The sequence below is a fragment of the Somniosus microcephalus genome, chromosome 2, assembly GCF_052327205.1.
Source record: "Somniosus microcephalus isolate GS21.2 chromosome 2, FLI_Smic_1.0, whole genome shotgun sequence".
Lineage (NCBI taxonomy): Eukaryota > Metazoa > Chordata > Chondrichthyes > Squaliformes > Somniosidae > Somniosus > Somniosus microcephalus.
In genome coordinates, this window is record NC_140988.1 from 208,207,131 (window position 1) to 208,226,977 (window position 19,847).

At 52.2% G+C, this 19,847-nt stretch overlaps 1 protein-coding gene across 4 annotated transcripts in view; it reads left to right on the forward strand.

Moving 5' to 3' along the window:
• nwd2 (NACHT and WD repeat domain containing 2) overlaps positions 1 to 19,847 on the forward strand; it is a 230,675-nt gene that overhangs the window by 49,102 nt on the left and 161,726 nt on the right. The window lies entirely within an intron of this gene.

Below are 19,847 nucleotides of genomic sequence, written 5' to 3' on the forward strand. Positions count from 1 at the left end.
GTTTTGGTGAACATGTTTGTCAATTAGGGTGCGTAGGGTGAAAATATGGTCCGATGTTCTATAATTTGGTAAGAATCCAATTTGGCTTTTACAAGTCTTTGGTTTATGATACTACAGAATATCTTCCCCAGGTTACTGTTCACACAGATGCCTCGATAGTTATTTGGGTCAACTTTGTCTCCACTTTTGTATATGGGCGTTATGAGTCCTTTGTTCCAGATATCAGGGAAGTAACCGACACTCAGAGCCAAGTTGAAGAGTTTTAGGATAGCCAATTTCATTTTATCATCAGTGTGTTTAATCTCGTTTAGGATGCCATCTGCACCACAAGCTTTTCTTGGTCGCAGGTCTTTGAATTTTTCAAATAGCTCTTTTTCAGTTATTGGGTGGTCTAATGGGTTTTGTTGGTCTTTTATGGCCAGTTCGAGCTTTTCCAATTCTTTGCATATTAGATCTTGCTCTGGGCTTAGTGTGTTTTTCTGGTATAATTTTTCAAAATGGTTTTCCCATATGTCTCCATTTTGAATGGGCAATTCTTCGTGTTGCTTTTTGTGTAATGTATTCCAGTTGTCCCAGAAACAGTTAGAATGGATAGATTCCTCAATGGAGCTGAGTTTATTCTTAATATACTGATCTTTCTTGGCTCTGAGTGTGTTTTTATATTGTGTTAGTGCCTGACAATAAGCAAGGCACAGTTCCTCGTTTTCTGATTATCTGTGTTTTTGGTTTGATATTTTTCTGAGTTTTTTCCTCATGTTATGACAGTCTGAATCAAACCATTTTTCGTGGTTTTGTGTTTTGTGTTTACTCTTGCGAGATATCAAGTTCGACATTGTTGCCAAATTATCAAAAATATTATTTAGGTTATTCACTGCCTGGTTTACGCCTTCTTTATTGTGAGTGTGTGTGTTTTCCAGGAAGTTGTCCAAGAGGGATTGAGTTGATTGGCTGCTAATTGCTTTCTGGTATTTTTCTGTACTGTTTTGGGCCCATCGGTAGGATTTTTAATGTTGTACAGCTTACTGGGCTGTGTTTCTGTGTTGGGTTTTCTGTCCTTTTAAGATACACAGTAATTTGGCTGTGATCTGACAGTGGTGTTAGTGGTTTGACTGTGAATGCTCTGAAAGAGGATGGGTCCAGATCTGTAATCAGATAGTCTATGGTGCTGATGCCAAGAGGTGAAGAATAGGTCGGTCTTCCTAGGGAGTCTCCTATGAACCTACCATTGACAATGTACAGACCCAGGCTTCGACAGAGCTGCAGGAGCTGCTTTCCATTTGCATTTATCTGTTTGTCGTAGTTACACCTGTGTGAATGCAAAGGGAGATCAAACTGGTTATTTCCAAATATGTAATTATTCCCCTGAGTACTGATAAAGTCTGGTTCTTCAGTTCTTGAGTTGAGGTCACCACAGATCAACACGTTCCCATGGGCCTGGAAATGGTTAATCTCCCTCTCAATCTTGGAGAAGGTGTCCTCTTTGAAGTACAGGGATTCTATAGGGGGGATGTAGATTGCGCAAATGAAAACATTTTGCATGCTAGAAATTATGTCTTTTTTAATCTTGATCCATAAGTGGTTTTTGCCCTTTTTTATAAATTCGATGTAATTCCTAAGCTCTGCTTTGAACCAAATCAGTATGCCTCCAGAGTCTCTGCCCTGGGTTACTCCTGGCAGTTTATTGGAGGGGACCACTAGCTCTGTGTACCCAGGGGGACAACCAGTGGGCCCTTCTCCTCTACACCATGTCTCTTGCAAAATGATAATGTCCAGATCTTTGATTTCATCTCGGAACTCTGGGGAACTGCTCTTTAGGCCAAGCACAGAAGAGCGTAGGCCTTGGATATTCCAGGTTGAGATGCACAAGGATTTCATGTTTAGCTTGGTCTTTTACTGTGATAGGTGTGTGTGTCTTTGTCGTATTAAATGGGGGGGAAAAGAACACCTCAAGCGTCTATAAATACTGACAGTATATATCTGCAACTCTTTCCAACAGTCATACCCCTTTTTTTTTTCAGGTGTGTAAAAGTGAAAAAGGCTAGTCATTATGCTTCCTGATCCATAAGGCGGGAGCAGATGATGCTGAGCATCTGCTTTATGTCTCTCAATGGATTGTCCCTGCCTGTTTTATTGCTTACATCCTGTGCCCATCTCACACTGTCGGGCTGGGGTTCTTGCTGTTGTGGTGGTCCTGCTCTCCTGAGGGGCAGGAGTGGTGCAGGTCGGGCATTGGTGCTGTGCTCATATGGCGTGTACGTGGGGATCCTCTCTGGTCCTGGTTGGTGTGGTGGTGGTCTCTGTATTGGTCCTGGGCTGTACCTCGCTGGTCTCTGATAGCTGGGGGGGTGTCCTGTTCCTCTTGGAGTCTGGGTGTGAACCCGGTCAAGAACGACATCCTTCAGGGCCTTAGCAAAGACCGGTACTAGCTCCTTGTCGAGATGGATGTGGTCTTCAAGACATTTCACATCTAGGGTGGGATGTTGGGCCAGGTGCATGTTTTGTTTTAGTTCACAGTATCGTGCTATGCTGGCATTTATTTTGTGGATTGTTCTGTGGTGAAAGTCTTTTCTCGGCAACAGTGTGGAAATAGTGATTCTAGCGTTTGGGAAGGTGGTGCTTGCCTTCTCAATCACTGTTCGGAGCGACGTTTCCACCCTCTCCTGCTGGGCCCCTAGGTCATTTGTGCCGGTGTGTATGATGATGTGTTGAGGGGAGCCTAATTAGGTTGTGGTCAACAATTCCAGGGCTTTGTCTGAATTTGGGCACCAGTGCTTGGCTACATTATGTTTAGGGAATAGCTTTTTCACCCAGAGGTGTTTCCCATTTGAGTCTGAGTATTGCAATGTCAGCCTTGTTGGTGTTTACTGGCTGGTGGCTTTCGCCTGGACTCTCAGGTTGCGTGTTGGACTGGGGGGGTCATGTCTGGTGTGTGCGCTCCTCTTGTGAGCGGCTCGGCTGTGGTTCCAAAGTGGTGGGGGCAGACTGGGCTTCACTGTGCTGGTCGGTCTGTGTGGCACCCCCTGTATTGTGGGTCTGCTGCTGTTGTTCAGTGGGAGAGTGCATCTGCTCAGTCGGGCTCTGCACTGTCTTATCTCTGGCCTCTGGCTGCTGGGCTAATGCTGCTATCTCTCCCCTGTGGCTCTCCCTGTCTTTCTGCTGCTCTTTCACCTGCTTCCCAATAAAATTCAGCTCTCTCCTGTATCTCTCCCTCTCTTGCTTTTGTTCTTGCTTCATTGCTGAAATGCTGCTTTCTTGGTCGGTTTTCAGTTGAAGGACCTCCTCTATAAGTTTAACCAGCTCTATCTCCAGCTGGTTAAACTTCTCCTTTAGTTGTACCGGGCTGTTGGACCCCAGGGTGTGTGCCTGGTCGGAGCTGGAGGGCTCACTCATTTCCTGGCTAGGCTGCTTTACTCCTGGTGAGCTGGAAGTGATAGGGGTAGTGTGTGTGGCTTTCTCCCTGGAATTTGCTCTGGGACTGGTCAATTGTACCATGGGGCTGTAGGGCCCCAGGGTGTGTGCCTGGTCAGAACTGTGGGGCTCGCTCTCCTCCTGGCTAGGCTGATTTACTCTTGGTGAGCTGTAAGTGGTGGGGGGAGTGTGTGTGGCTTTTTCCCTGGTAGCTACCCTGGGGCTGGTCCTTCCCCCCTCAACTATTCTTCTCAGTGTCTGGAAGGCCGTTTCAAAGTCTTTGAGGTTGCCTTGCACCATTATTGTCCCGTTTCTGTACATGTTGACAGTCGTCGTTTCACTATCGGGGTCCCCTGATTTCCTTATTTTCAGTTTGGACCCATTAGCGGTTTTTTCATGCTTAACACTGGGATAGTGTATGGTGATTGCTTTGAGCCAAGCCGCTGACTTGAGCGATTTTCTTGCATTTTTTTTTATGTTGGGGGGAAGCTGGAAGAGGTTGCTCTCAGTGCACCACGGGAGCTGCTGCGGCTCCTCTGACTCGCTCATTTTTAGTGTAAAAGTAAAAATTATTGCTGACCTTAGAATATGGGGGTGTCCTCCTCAATATTGTTGTACTCACTTAGTTCAGATTTTGATAGAAGGCAGGTTTCCTTGAAGTGTTGGTCCTCCTGCTAATTGCTGTTCTGCGAGTGTAATAACATTTAAAAAAAACTTTTCTGGGGCCCCGGGTTTGGTGTTTCCCTCTCCCGACTCGCGGACTTTCCCAGGCCCTGGACTCGCTCGCTCTCCAGGCCCCGTACTCACTCTCCTGGCTCGGGCCGCCCCTCCCGGTCTGAGTCTGGGAGCTGCTGTTTCCCGGTGCCTCCGGGCTGCTACCCCTCTCCGACACTGCGGTCTCTGGGCCTCAGTCTCGGCCCGGCTCCTTGGGCTTTTCCCAGGCTTCAGGCCCCGCACTGGCTGTCCCTCTCTCCCGAATTCGCCCTCTCCAGTCCCCCGTCCTCGCACTCTGGGCTCGGTCTGTGTCTGGGAGCTGCTGTTTCCCGGTGCCTCCGGGCTGCTCCCCCTCTCTGACCCCACGATCTCTGGGCCTCGGTTCCCGGGTTCACCCTCCCCAGGCCCCGTACTCACTGTCCTGGCTCAGGCCGCCTCTCCCGGTCTGCGTCTGGGAGCCGCTGTTTCCACTGCCTCCGGGCTGCTCCCCCTCCCCGACCCTGCGGTCTCTGGGCCTCTGTCTCGGCCCGGCTCCTCAGGCCTTTCCCCGGCTTCAGGCTCCGTGCTCCGTACTTGGACTCCGTGCTCTGGCTGCCGCTCGGGCTCCGCTTTGGTGCCTCGCCCTCCCGGTTTTTCCCTGGGTTTATTTTTCTCTTTCTTGCTGTTTTTTCTTTTTTTCCTTTTTTTTTCGGGTTTTTTTTTCGGGTTCGGTCTTTTTGGCGGTCTTTTTCTTCGGTACTTAAACTAAACTAAACTTAAACTTAAACTAAACTGAACTAACTTAAACTAAAATTAAATTTAACTTTTAAAACTTGAAGTGTAACTTTTCCCCACTTTAACGACAAAAAACACTAAAAAAAATTCAGCAGCCCATCTTCAGCGTGTCTGCACGATTCTCCTCCCTCTCACTCCCTCTCGCTCCCTCTCGCTCTCTCTCGCTCTCTCTCGCTCTCTCTACTTACTCTCTCGCTCTCTCTACCTACTCTCTCCCTACTCTCTCTCCCTACTCTCTCTCTCCCCTCTCCTCTCTCCCTCCTCTCTCACTCTCTCCCTTCTCTCTCTCTCTGTCTCTGTCTGCCTCTCCCTTCCCTCCTTGGGATTGGAAAAATAGATTAAAAGGTATGGCAGTAGATAAGCAGTGGCTAGCATTTAAAAGAAATATTTCATAATTCTCAACAAAAATACATTCCATTGAGAAACAAAAACTCCATGGGAAAAATGATCCAACCGTGGCTAACTAAAGAAGTTAAAGATAGCATTAGATTGAAAGAAGAAGCTTATAATGTTGCGAAGGATAATAGTAAGCCTGAGGATTGGGAGAGTTTCAGAAACCAGCAAAGGATGACCAAAAAATTTATAAAAAGGCAAAAAAACAGAATGAGAGAAAACTAGCAAGAAATATAAAAGCAGATTGTAAGAGCTTCTACAAGTATGTAAAAAGGAAGAGAGTAGCAAAAGTAAACATTGGTCCCTTAGAGGCTGAGACAGGAGAAATTATTATGGGGAAGAAGGAAATGGCAGAAACGTTAAACAAGTATTTTGTATCTGTCACAAAAGCATACCAAAAATGGTGGGGAATCAAGGGTCTAATGAGGGTGAGGAACTTAACGTAATTTATATAAGTAGATAAAAAGTACTAGAGAAACTAATGGGACTAAAAGCCGACAAATCCCCTGGACCTGATGGCCTACATCCTAAGGTTCTAAAAGAGGTGGCTGAAGAGATAGTGGATGCATTGGTTGTGATCTTCCAAAATTCCCTATATTCTAGAATGGTCTCAGCGGATTGGAAGGTCGCAAATGTAACATCGCTATTCAAGAAAGGAGGGAGAGAAAAAACAGGGAACTACAGGCCAGTTAGCCTGACATCAGTTGTCAGGAAAATGCTGGAATCCATTGTTAAGGAAGTGGTATCAGGGCACTTCGAAAATCATAACATGATTAGGCAGAGTCAACATGGTTCTATGAAAGGGAAATCATGTTTGACAAATTTATTAGAGTTTTTTGAGGATGTAACTAACAGGGTAGATAAAGGGGAACCAGTGGATGTAGTATATTAGGATTTCTATAAGGCATTCGATAAGGTGCCACATAAAAGGTTATTCCACAAGTTTAGGGCTCATGGGGTTGGGGGTAATATAGTAGCATGGCTAGAGGACTGGTTAACGGACAGAAAACAGAGTAGGGAAAAAAGGATATTTTTCAGGTTGACAGGCTGTAACTAGTAGGGTGCCGCAAGGATCAGTGTTGGGGCCTCAGCTATTTACAATCTATAATAATGACCTAGATGAAGGAACCGAGTGTAATGTATCCAAGCTTGCTGATGATACAAAGCTAGGTGGGACAGTAAGCTGTGAGGAGAACACAAAAGGGCGATTTTGCCGGCACTCGGGGCGGGTTTGGAGGCGCGACTGGTGGCAAAATGGTGGCAACCCACCTCAACGATCTTCCCAGGAGGCGGATCCCCAATTCGCGCAGGGACCCATCTCCTAGCAGCGGGAAGGGGATTAGATCCAATTAACTGCCTGTTAACAGATAGTTAACACGCAGTTAAAAGGCTTTTTCCCATTTTGCGCCTATTGCTACGGGCTTCCTGATGTCGGGGAAACCCCGCCAGGGTACGTGGAAGGAGCGCACGTCAGCCCAAGCACCCCACCCACCCACCCCTTTAACCTCCGTCTGCCGCACCTGTGACAGAGACTGTAGGTCCCGCATTGGACTCGTCAGTCACCTGAGAACTCATCTTTAGTGTGGAAGCAAGTCATCCTCGGTTCCAAGGGACTGCCTAAGAGAAGAAGAAGGGAAAAAATAGAATGAGAGAAAACTAGTAAGAAATATAAAAGCAGATTGTAAGAGTTTCTACAAGTATGTAAAAAGGAAAAGAGTAGCAAAAGTAAACGATGGTCCCTTAGAGGCTGAGACAGGAGAAATTATTATGGGGAACAAGGAAATAGCAGAAATGTTAAACAAATATTTTGTATCTGTCTTCATAGTAGAAGACACAAAAAGCATACCAAAAATGGTGGGGAACCAAGGGTCTAATGAGGGCAGGGAACTTAACATATTTAATATAAGTAGAGAAAAAGCATTACAGAGACTAATGGGACTAAAAGCCGACAAATCCCCTGGACCTGACGGCCTACATCCTAGGGTCCTAAGAGAAGTGGCTGAAGAGATAGTGGATGTATTGGTTTTGATCTTCCAAAATTCCCTAGATTCTGGAATGGTCCCAGCGGATTGGAAGGTCGCAAATGTAACACCGCTATTCAAGAATTGAGGGAGAGAAAAAACAGGGAACTACAGGCCAGTTAGCCTGACATCAGTCATCAGGAAAATGCTGGAATCCATTGTTAAGGAAGTGGTATCAGGGCATTTAGAAAATCAGAACATGATTAGGCAGAGTCAACATGGTTTTATGAAAGGGAAATCGTGTTTGACAAATTTATTAGAGTTTTTTGAGGATGTAACTAGCAGGGTAGATAAAGGGGGAAACCAGTGGATGCAGTATATTTAGATTTCCAAAAGGCATTCGATAAGGTGCCACTTTTTTTTATTCATTTATGGGATGTGGGCATCACTGGCAAGGCCAGCATTTATTGCCCTTGAGAAGGTGGTGGTGAGCCACCGCCTTGAACCGCTGCAGTCCGTGTGGTGAAGATACTCCCACAGTGCTGTTAGGTAGGGACTTCCAGGATTTTGACCCAGCGACGATGAAGGATCGGTGATATACTTCTACGTCAGGATGGTGTGTGACTTGGAGGGGAACTTGGAAGTGCTGGTGTTCCTAGTGCCTGCTGCCCTTGTCCTTCTAGGTGGAAGAGGTCGCGGGTTTGGGAGGTGCTGCCGAAGAAGCTTATTACGCAAGATTAGGGCTCATGGGGTTGGGGGTAATATAGTAGCATGGATAGAGGATTGGTTAATGAACAGAAAACAGAGAGTAGGGATAAACAAATCTTTTTCAGTTTGGCAGGCTGTAACTAGTGGGGTGCCGCAAGGATCAATGTTGGGGCCTCAGCTATTTACAATCCATATTAATGACATAGATGAAGGGACCGAGTGTAATGTATCCAAGTTTGCTGATGATACAAAGCTAGGCGGGACAGTAAGCTATGAGAACACAAAGGGCAGGATTTCATTGGGCCGTGGAGGCGGGATTGGAGGCATGTGGGGGATTAAAATCCCGAAATCGGGGGGCACAAACCCATCCCACCCCCAACCCGCCTCCATGCCAGTTTCAAAGGAGGCGGGTACCTGACCTGCACTGGGACTCGCTTCCCCGAGGCGGGAAGGAGATTAGTGCCAATTAACTGCCTGTTAACAGGTAGTTAACAGGCAGTTTTTGGCCTAATCCCTATTTTCATTGTTGAAATGTGGGATTCCCGACGGCTCCAAACCACGCCAAGTTAGCTAGGCGAGCCATCGGGATGAAAGGCTTGGAGGGGTCGAGATGTCCGGTGTTCAGGTGAGTGATGTGTGCATGAGTGCAGAGGTAAGTGTGTTTGGTCTGTGTAAAGTGTTTAAAGAAGTTCTACTAACCTTTGCTTACCTTTACAGCCTTCCTTCCTTCAGGTCTCGGGAGTCCCTCATCTCACCGGCACAGAAAGCAGAATGGCCGCGAACTGTCAAAAGTTCCAGCATTCAGCTTTCTGTTCCGGGGAGATCTCTAAGTCATCCTGAGAGGAAGGAATTAACCTGGAGTGCAGATTGTCAAACACTGATATTTCATCTGTCAAAAGGTCTTGACAGATGAAATATCAATCTGTGACATCACCTGTTGCTGGGTGGCCCTTAATTGGCCTGCTGAGCCCGCTGGGCAGGCTCAACAAGGTCAATCAAGTCAAAATCGCGTGGGTTGGCTAGAACTCGATGGAGGCGGGACTACAACCCCAAAAGTTGTAGTCCCGCCTCCTACCTCTCTCCTCAATGAAAATCCAGCCCAAAGAGTCTGCAAGGGATAGAGATAGACTAAGTGAGTGGGCAGTAAGGTGGCAGATGGCGTATAATGTAGGGAAATCCGAGATTATTCACTTTCGTAGGAAAAATAGAAAAACAGAATATTTTTTAAATGGTGTGAAACTTTCAAATGTTGTTGTTCAGAGAGATTTGGGTGTCCTCGTGCAAGAAACACAGAAAGCTAGCATGCAGATACAGCAAGCAATAAGGAAGACAAATGGCATGTTAACCTTTTATTGCAAAGGGGTTGGAGTACAAGAGTAAGGAAGTCTTGCTACAATTGAACAGGGCCTTGGTGAGATCACACCTGGAGAACTGTGCTCAGATTTGGTCTCCTTATCTAAGGAAGGATATACTTGCCTTGGAGGCGGTACAACAAAGGTTCACTAGATTGATTCCTGGGATGAGGGGGCTGTCCTATGATGGGAGATTGTGTAGAATGGGCCTAAAGTCTCTGGAGTTTAGAAGAATGAGAGGTGATCTCATTGAAACATACAAGATTCTGAAGGGGGTTGACAGGGTAGATGCTGAGAGGTTGTTTCCCCTGGCTGGAGTGTCTAGAGCTAGGGGGCATAGTCTCAGGATAAGGGGTAGGCCATTTAAGACCAAAATGAGGAGGAATTTCTTCACTCAGAGGGTTGTGGATCTTTGGAATTCTCTGCCTCAGAGGGCTGTGGATGCTGAGACTTTGAATATATTCAAGGCTGAGATAGATTGATTTTTGGACTCTCGGGGAATCAAGGGATATGGGGATCAGGCTGGAAAGTGGAGTTGAGGTCGATGATCAGCCATGATCTTATTGAATGGTGGAGCAGGCTCAGGGGCCGTATGGCCTACTCGTGCTCCTATTTCTTATGTTCTTATGTCCTCTCCCTTCTATCTCTCTCTCTCCCTTCTCTCTCTCTCTCCCTTCTACCGCTCACTCTCCACCATCTCTCTCTCCCCCTCTCTCCCTTCTCTCCCTTCTCTCTCCCTTCTTTCTCTCCCTTTCTACCTTTCTCTCTCTCTCCCCCTTCTCTCGCTTGCTCTCCCCATCTCACGCTCTTGCTCTCTCCCGCTTCTCGCTCTCGCGCCCTCACACCATTTTCGCTCTCGCGCTCTCTCTCCCCGTTCACGCCCTCTCGCACTCTCTCCCCTTCACGCTCTCGCACTCTTCCCCCACTCTCTCTCCCCCTTTGCGCTCTCTCACCCCTTCTCGCTCTCACGCTCTCTCCCCATTCGCACCCTTCACCCCTTCTCATTCTCGCACTCTCTCTCCTCTTTGCACTCTTCCGCTCTCTCTCCCCATTCTTGCTCTCGCGCTCTCTCTCCCCCTTCTCGCTCTCACGCTCTCTCTCCCCCTTCTCGCTCTCGCGCACTCTCTCTCCCTTACTCTCGCGCGCTCTCTCCCCTTCTCACTCTCGCTCTCTCTCTCCCCTTCTCGCTCTCGCGCTCTCTCTCCCCTTGTCGCTCTCGATCTCTCTCCCCTTGTCGCTCACACGCTCTCTCTCCCCATCTCGCTCTCTCTCCCCATCTCGCTCTCTCTCCCCATCTCGCTCTCTCTCCCCATCTCGCTCTCTCTCCCCATCTCGCTCTCTCTCCCCTTCTCGCTCTCTCTCCTTCTCACTCTCTCTCCCCTTCTCGCTCTCTCTCCCCCTTCTCGCTCTCGCGCTCTCTCTCCCCTTATCGCTCTCACGCTCTCTCTCCCCCTTCTCGCTCTCTCTCCCCTTGTCGCTCTCCTGCTCTTCTCGCTCATGCGCTCTCTCTCCCCCTTGTCGCTCTCGCGCTCTCTCTCCCCTTCTCGCTCTTACGCTCTCGCTCCCCCTTGTCGCTCTCGCGCTCTCTCTCCCCCTTCTCGCTCTCTCTCCCCTTGTCGCTCTCGCGCTCTCTCTCCCCCTTCTCGCTCTCTCTCCCCTTGTCGCTCTCGCGCTCTCTCTCCCCCTTGTCGCTCTCGCGCTCTCTCTCCCCTTCTCGCTCACGCGCTCTCTCTCCCCCTTGTCGCTCTTGCGCTCTCCCCTTCTCGCTCTCACGCTCTCTCTCCCCCCTTCTCGCTGTCGCGCTCTCTCTCTCCCCTTCTTGCCCTCGCGCTCTCTCTCTCCCCTTCTCGCTCTCGCGCTCTCTCTCTCCCCTTCTCGCTCTCGCGCTCTCTCTCTCCCCTTCTCGCTCTCGCGCTCTCTCTCTCCCCCCTTCTCGCTCTCGCGCTCTCTCTCTCCCCTTCTCGCCCTCACGCTCTCTCTCTCCCCTTCTTGCCCTCGCGCTCTCTCTCTCCCCTTCTCGCCCTCGCGCTCTCTCTCTCCCCTTCTCGCCCTCGCGCTCTCTCTCTCCCCTTCTCGCTCTCGCGCTCTCTCTCTCCCCTTCTCGCCCTCACGCTCTCTCTCTCCCCTTCTTGCCCTCGCGCTCTCTCTCTCCCCTTCTCGCTCTCGCGCTCTCTCTCTCCCCTTCTCGCTCTCGCGCTCTCTCTCTCTCCCCTTCTCGCCCTCGCGCTCTCTCTCTCCCCTTCTCGCTCTCGCGCTCTCTCTCTCCCCTTCTCGCTCTCGCGCTCTCTCGCCCCCTTCTCGCTCTCGCGCTCTCTCTCCCCTTCTCGCTCTCTCCCTCCCCTTCTCGCTCTCGCACTCTCTCTCTCCCCTTCTCACTCTCGCGCTCTCTCTCCCCTTCTCGCTCTCGCGCTCTCTCTCTCCCCTTCTCGCTCTCGCGCTCTCTCTCTCCCCTTCTCGCTCTCGCGCTCTCTCCCCTTCTCGCTCTCGCGCTCTCTCTCCCCCTTCTCGCTCTCGCGCTCTCTCTCTCCCCTTCTCGCTCTCGCGCTCTCTCTCCCCCTTCTCGCTCTCACGCTCTCTCTCCCCTTCTCGCTCTCGCGCTCTCTCCCTCCCCTTCTCGCTCTCGCGCTCTCTCTCTCCCCTTCTCGCTCTCGCGCTCTCTCTCTCCCCTTCTCACTCTCGCGCTCTCTCTCCCCCTTCTCGCTCTCACGCTCTCTCTCCCCCTTGTCGCTCTCGCGCTCTCTCTCCCCCTTGTCACTCTCACGCGCTCTCTCTCCTCCTTGTCGCTCTCGCGCTCTCTCTCCCCTTCTCACTCTCGCGCTCTCTCTCTCCCCTTCTCGCTCTCGCGCTCTCTCGCCCCCTTCTCGCTCTCGCGCTCTCTCTCTCCCCCCTTCTCGCTCTCGCGCTCTCTCTCTCCCCTTCTCGCCCTCGCGCTCTCTCCCCTTCTCGCCCTCGCGCTCTCTCTCTCCCCTTCTCGCTCTCGCGCTCTCTCTCTCCCCTTCTCGCTCTCGCGCTCTCTCTCCCCTTCTTGCCCTCGCGCTCTCTCTCTCCCCTTCTTGCCCTCGCGCTCTCTCTCTCCCCTTCTCGCTCTCGCGCTCTCTCTCTCCCCTTCTCGCTCTCGCGCTCTCTCTCTCCCCTTCTCGCTCTCGCGCTCTCTCTCTCCCCTTCTTGCCCTCGCGCTCTCTCTCTCCCCTTCTCGCCCTCGCGCTCTCTCTCTCCCCTTCTCGCTCTCGCGCTCTCTCTCTCCCCTTCTCGCTCTCGCGCTCTCTCTCTCCCCTTCTCGCTCTCGCGCTCTCTCTCTCCCCTTCTCGCTCTCGCGCTCTCTCTCTCCCCTTCTCGCTCTCGCGCTCTCTCTCTCCCCTTCTCGCTCTCGCGCTCTCTCTCTCCCCTTCTCGCCCTCGCGCTCTCTCTCCCCTTCTCGCCCTCGCGCTCTCTCTCTCCCCTTCTCGCCCTCGCGCTCTCTCTCTCCCCTTCTCGCCCTCGCGCTCTCTCTCTCCCCTTCTCGCCCTCGCGCTCTCTCTCTCCCCTTCTCGCCCTCGCGCTCTCTCCCCTTCTCGCTCTCGCGCTCTCTCTCTCTCCTTCTCGCTCTCGCGCTCTCTCTCCCCCTTCTCGCTCTCGCGCTCTCTCTCCCCCTTCTCGCTCTCGCGCTCTCACCCCTTCTCACTCTCGCGCTCTCTCTCCCCTTCTCGCTCTCGCGCTCTCTCTCCTCCTTCTCGCTCTCACGCTCTCTCCCCCTTCTCGCTCTCGCGCTCTCTCTCCCCTTGTCGCTCTCGCGTTCTCTCTACCCTTGTTGCTCTCGCGCTCGCTCTCACCCCTTCTCGCTCTCTCACCCCTTCTCGCTCTCTCTCCCCCTTCTCGCTCTTGCGCTCTCTCTCCCCCTTCTCGCTCTCGTGCGCTCTCTCCCCTTCTCGCTCTCTCTCCCCTTCTCGCTCTCTCTCCCCCTTCGCGCTCTCACTCCCCCTTCTCGCTCTCTCTCCCCTTCTCGCTCTCTCTCCCCCTTCGCACTCTCTCTCCCCCTTCTCGCTCTCGCGCAATCTCTCCCCCTTCTCGCTCTCGCGCACTCTCTCCCCCTTCTCGCTCTCTCCCCCTTCTTGCTCTCGCGCACTCTCTCCCCCTTCTCGCTCTCTCTCCCCCTTCGCACTCTCTCTCCCCCTTCTCGCTCTCGCGCACTCTCTCCCCCTTCTCGCTCTCGCGCACTCTCTCCCCCTTCTCGCTCTCACTCCCCCTTCTCGCTCTCTCTCCCCTTCTCGCTCTCTCTCCCCCTTCGCACTCTCACTCCCCCTTCTCGCTCTCTCCCCCTTCTCGCTCTCGCGCAATCTCTCCCCCTTCTCGCTCTCTCCCCCTTCGCGCTCTCTCTCCCCCTTCGCGCTCTCGCGCTCCCTCTCCCCTTCTCGCTCTCTCTGACCTTTCCGTTCTTTCTCCCGCTTCTCGCTCGCACGCTCTCTCCCCCTTCGCGCTCTTGCGCACACTCTCCCCCTTCGCGCTCTCGTGCCCCCTCTCCCCTTCTCGCTCTCTCTCCCCCTTCTCGCTCTCTCCCCCTTCGCGCTCTCGTGCCCCCTCTCCCCTTCTCGCTCTCTCTCCCCCTTCTCGCTCTCTCCCCCTTCGCGCTCTCGTGCCCCCTCTCCCCTTCTCGCTCTCTCTCACCTTTGTTACGTCCGTGTATAAGAAGACACAGACTGCGGAGAACGGTACAATAGGTGTTTACTCAACGTGGCTCAGACTGCAACTGATCTGTACAGATTACTACTCAGCGTTATATACAGGTGTGGTCACTGCCAGTACTACAGTATACATGAGCTGTAAAAAGTAGTTCCCCCCTTAAAGGTACATACATTACAACCTTCACATTCTCTCTCCCCCTTCGCGCTCTCGCGCACTCTCTCCCCCTTCTCGCTCTCTCTCCCCCTTCGCACTCTCGCACTCCCTCTCCCTTTCTCGCTCTCTCCCCTTCACGTTCTCTCTCCCCTTCTCGCTCTTGCGCTCTCTCTCCCCTTCTCGCTCTCGCGCACTCTCTCCCCTTCACGCTCTCGCTCCCCCTTCACGCTCTCTCTCCCCTTCTCGCTCTCGCACTCGCTCTTCCCCTTTGCGCTCGCTCTCCCCCCTCCGCGCTCGCTCGCCCCCTCCGCGCTCGCTCACCCCCTCCACACTCACTCGCCCCCTTCTCGCTCTCTCGCGCTGGCTCACCCCCTTCTCGCTCTTTCGCGCTCTCTCGCGCTCGCTTGCCCCCTTCCCGTGCCCTTGCTCACCCCCTTCCCGCGCCCTCCCTCACCCCTTCCCATGCCCTCGCTCACCTCTTTCCTCTCTCGCCCCCTTCTTGCTCCCTCGCTTGCACTCGCTCGCCCCCTTCTTGCTCCCTCGCTTGCACTCACTCGCCCCTTCTCGTGCTGCCCTTCTTGCACTCTCTCGTGCTCGCTCTCCCACTTCTCGCGCTCTCGCTCTCACGCTCTTTCTCTTCGTCCCCCCTTCCCTTTCCTCCTCTCTTATCCCCTCAGTGGAGTTGTGGTGAGGGGAGGGCAGGAAAGCAAGAGGTGCAGCCAGAAGGAGGATAACGTATCTTGTCTCCTTTCCGCCCCGGCACTGGCCAAGGGCTCAGCCCTGCCCCTGCCAAGAATGGCCTGCACTGTCTCCTCCTCCAAGGTGGGTGAAGTGAGGCTAGGAATGGGAGATTTGCCTCGTGGTTGGTAGGTGAGTTATAGGGGGAGGAGTGGGGCATTGAGCAGCGTGTGAGGCTAGTGGTGCAGTTGGTAGGAGACGGCTTTTGAAGATGCATTCACTGACCTTGACCACTGGTCTGACATCATGAAGTTTCTTTGGGCAATGGAGCCAGGTGGTGGGGCGACACTGCTGGCAATGACGGTCTCGGTGATCTGGTCCCACATCGTTCTTTCTGGAGGGCCTCCTGGCCCCCTGTGGGTAGAGGACCTCTCTTGCAGTGTTGACCCCCTGCTCAAAGCTGGAGTGCTGTGTGTGAGACCCTGGGTGCCATTTCCCTGGCTTACTGAGCCATTTGTGTTAGTGCTGAAGCACTTTTTCCATTTATTCGGAAGGGAATTTAGCTTTAAGAGCTGAAGGCTCCCACTTGGGACTTCTTTATAATGTTAATTATTTTTAAAAGGTAGTAAAGGCTGAAAAATGCATTTTTTCACTTTATTTTTATTAGTTCAGAAGGCATTGCCCTTTTAATATCCCATAGTGCCTAGCGAACTGTAGTCTCGCTTCCAGAGGCTGTTGGGAAGCTGGAACGCAGCTTCTGGACGGCAACTTCGACTCCCATGCCTGCACTAACGCCACCAGGAGGGCATTACATAGTAAGTTAGCACTTGGCTAAAGATCTTTAGCCCCAGTGCGAATTTTTCCCTTGTAGAGCCTCTTTCATTTTCAGCGACCTTTAACCCGACCAGGTACTCTCGTGGTGGACACAAATTTTTCCCCTTAGGGTTCAATTTAATGTTGCCTGCTAATCTTTTCTCATAACCTCTCTTGCCTCCCATATTAACTTTTTCAATTCCCTCCTGCACGTTCCACAATCTTCCTGTTGGGGCCCTATCAGGGGTGCGGGCAACCAGGCCAGACAATGACTTGGACCCCCAGAAACTTGGAAATTAAAAAATCAAAACCGGGGATCAGTCCTTTTACATGAGGGGTTGTGAGGGGTCCTGTACAACCCCTCACAAAAGGCCGGATTTTCCACCGGCACAGGACAAATGGGTGCTGGAGATCTGGCCATAGCAGCGCATGTGTCTGCCAGCCTCCATACAAATTAGGTGCCCTCCTGAAAATCTCATCAGGCTCAGCACTGGCGGCCATGATCCAAACATAACCGTCTGGATCATGACCTGCACGTTTTCAGGGCATGTTTATTTTGGTCTATTTTCTTGATGTGGATGCTCATCTCTCTACTCAGTCAGGTGGGTATAGTTAGGATACTCCAGGCTTCATACACCTTCAGGCAGTTGCAAGTGGTGCTGCTCCTTCACCTGCTATCGGAACAGGTGTAATGCTGGCTGGCAGGCAGGGTCATGATGTGGAAGACTCCTTTATTGCAACACACTGATTTCTATCAGGGAAGTTCTAAAACTGATCCCAATTGAAGCTGAAGGATTTGAGTGCCAGGCTCCCCAGGGATTTTAACCTGAAACTTCTGAAGTACTGAAACAATTGCTCTTTGTGCTATACTATTAAGCTGCCTTCTAAAATGCCAGTTTCCACTGGGAGAGAAAAGAGTTGCATTTTAAACACATTTAACAATTTGCACAAGACTTGTTCAAGAAACTATGCAGATATGCCGTCAGGGTATTAATAGCCTTTTTGTAGAGGTGTACAAGTCTATAAAATAAGCAAGAATTGTAAAACATCGGGTTTAAATCCAGACAGTCTTTAAAAAGCGAAAGCGCCCCCCCCCCCCCATCCCCCCACCCTGCTCTCAGCTGATGTAGTTTATGTTCCAACACTGATCAAAATTAAAATACATTTTTTGCTTGGGGCATTGAAAATGTTTTTCTTTGAAGTCTCCTTCAGTATCTTTAGCTTCAGAAGTTAGAGCTGACCTTAACACTTTCATCATGACCTTACTGCAAGCTTTATGATTCCATGCAGTCCTCGGAATACAATATGTGGTGCTAACAATTTCATGGAGGTATTTTATGCCAGAGGCATCCAGATTCAATGAATTGTATAAAAAATAAAGAGGTATGAGAAGTAGCAACATTTAAAGTACTGAATTTTGCCAGAGGACAAAATAAGATTGCAAGTGGTTTAAATTTTGCAGTTCTGATTTTTGTTTTACCAATATGACAAGACCTTCTTTAAATCTATATTTTCAGAATGGCATCTGATCGATTCTGTGATTACTTGTTATGAGATCCCAAATAAGTGATAAAATGTCTAATTTTTCACCATTAAGGTTGATTTTTATCTGATGAAACTTAAGGAATAATTTTCCAAATCCACGTTCCCAGTAGGGTGATATTCCCGCGAAGAGCAGATATTGGAAATTCAGTGTGCGCTGTGCACAACATCCAGCCACTAATTTAAATGGTCAGAAGACCAGGGCCTAGAAATTCATTATAGCCACTTTTGGGGCGGTAAAGTCGGGCGGCCGCTAAAGTTTGCGCCCGGCGCAAAGTCGAGGCCACTTCGCCGATATTCAGTAGCTTCGCCCTAAGAGTTTGCTCGAGCGCTAAAACTGGCGATGCACGACTCTCTTTAGGCGCTAAGCCGGCGGTGCTGAGCGATACCGCCGAGGCCGGGCGCAGCGCAGGTGCGGTCATTTCTTGATTGACAGCAGACACCCTGGCGCCGGCCAGCTCTTAAGGGGGAAGGGTCGAGTTGGTCTGTTGCCACGCCCTGGACCCTGCAGCCCTCCAGCTAGGCCTGAACACTGCTGCTGGACCCAAATAGTGCCTGAAAGGATGGAGAAGGCCCGTGAACGAGCGCAGCGCTTCTCAGAGCATGATCTGAGGGTGCTGGTTGGTGCTGTGGAGAAGAGACGCCATATCTTGTTTCCGGACAACGGGAAGAAGCCGGCGGCCCGCGTCTACCGGAAAGCCTGGAGGCATGTCGCCACCAGGGTGACATCCAACAGTGAGGTCCCCAGGAGCTCTGTACAATGCCGCAAAAAGCTAAATGACCTCGCCAGAATTGTCAGGGTGAGTACCCTTTCCAGTGTCCTCCTCATCCTTGCATGTGCACCTCACATTATGGGCAAAGGGACCTGAAAGCCCTAATGGCCAGCCCACATGCAGCAGCTATGGGACAGTCATGAACATCAATTGCACATTCTGCACTTAACACACTGGCCAAGCTATTCGACTATGGGAGGCAGTGCACACAAGATCAGGGCTACACACTGGCCAGACTATTCGACCATGGGAGGCAGTGCACACAAGATCAGGGCTACACACTGGCCAGGCTATTCCACCATGGGAGGCAGTGCACACAAGATCAGGGCTACACACTGGCCAGGCTATTCCACCATGGGAGGCAGTGCACACAAGATCAGGGCTACACAATGTACTTAGAGGCCGTCCTTTCTCTTGCAGGCCAAGCTGGCCAATAATAAGAGGAGCCGGACTGAGACCGGGGGAGGCGGACCCCAGATCCAGCAGCTCACCGAGCTGCAACAGCGCGTGGAGCGCATCATGGGTGCCCGGGTGATTGGCCCCGTTGCATCTGGAGATGCCGACCCTGTTCTGGGCACCAATGGTAAGGACATCACCTTTTGGACCTCTCTCGTCCCACTTGCGCATCAGATCTACATCCTTTGCCACTGTCCGACCAATGCGCTGAATGCCACCACTCATGCATCCCTCGCTGACGCCCTCTCCTCACTCGAAAGCTACTCTTGTGCCTTCCTGCTTTCAGATGGTGAGGAGGAGGTCCCTGAAGTTGCCAGTGACAGCAACTCAGAAGAGGAGGAGGAGGAGGAGGAGGAAGAGGAAGGCGGCCCATCAGGGGAACCCTCAGCCGCGGCAAGCCATGCCAATGTAGGGGACACGTCTTCCCTGGAGGGGAGCCTGGGGGAAGTGTCGGAGGGGACTGTAGCTCCTGGGACCAGCGGCCTGCAGAAACGCGGGAGGGGGGTGGAAGCTCAGCGGCCTTCTCCCCAGAGGGGGGAAGGGTCGGAGGGGAGTCCAATTGCTGGGCCCAGCGGCATCCAGCAACGCAGGAAGGGTCGGGCAGCTCGGCGGCCTTCTCCCCAGAGGGAGAGTCCGGCCTCCAGTCCGGAGATGGTCACCGCCGAGGAGCTGCGCCTCCTCGAGGACATGTCCGCGGACTCGGAGCGCCGGCACACGGAGCTCATGGGGGTAGTGGCACGGATGCCTGAGGCCATCGAGTCCCTGTCTCGGAGTGTGACCGAATTCGGGGCCTCACAGGCCACCAGTTTGGCGGAATTCGGGGCAGATCAGGCAGCGAGTCGGGCGGAATTCAGGGCAGCTCAGGCAGCGACTGGCCAGGTGATCAGTGGTGCTGTGCAGTCACTGGCTGCTCTGATGCGGTCACAGAACAGGGCAACACGGGCACTCACTGCTGCCACACTCGCTGTGTCAGCCAGGCATCGCCAGGGCACCCGCCGCGCTGCAGCAGCACAGCGGTCTGTCCCTCGGCAGATTGCTGCGCATGCTGCAGTGCTGGCCCGGGCGAGTGCCAGTGTCTCAGGCGACCAGCGAGCGCCTGCCATCCGCCAGCTTGCCCTCATTCCTCCAGCCGCCACTGCCACTCCCCCAGTGGAGCTGCCACGAGCTGCTGCAGCGACTGATGCTGCCCAGCCACAGCTGCAGCATTCACCAGCCGGCCCCTCGAGGGCCACACCTCGTCTCGGCCGACCCCCAAGGGCATCTGCCGTCACGACATGTGCCCCTCAGGAGCCTTCCCCCAGCCTTGCAGCAGCCACTGGCCTCACTTTGAGGAGGAGCAGCAGGGCGTGCAGGGGCCGCCAAAGTTTGCAGAAGGCATCGCCCTCGCGGGCCACAAAGTAGAGGGTGTGGCCAAATGTTTTGTTTTTTGGAATGGGTATTTTGTGAAGGCCGAGGATGAAGGC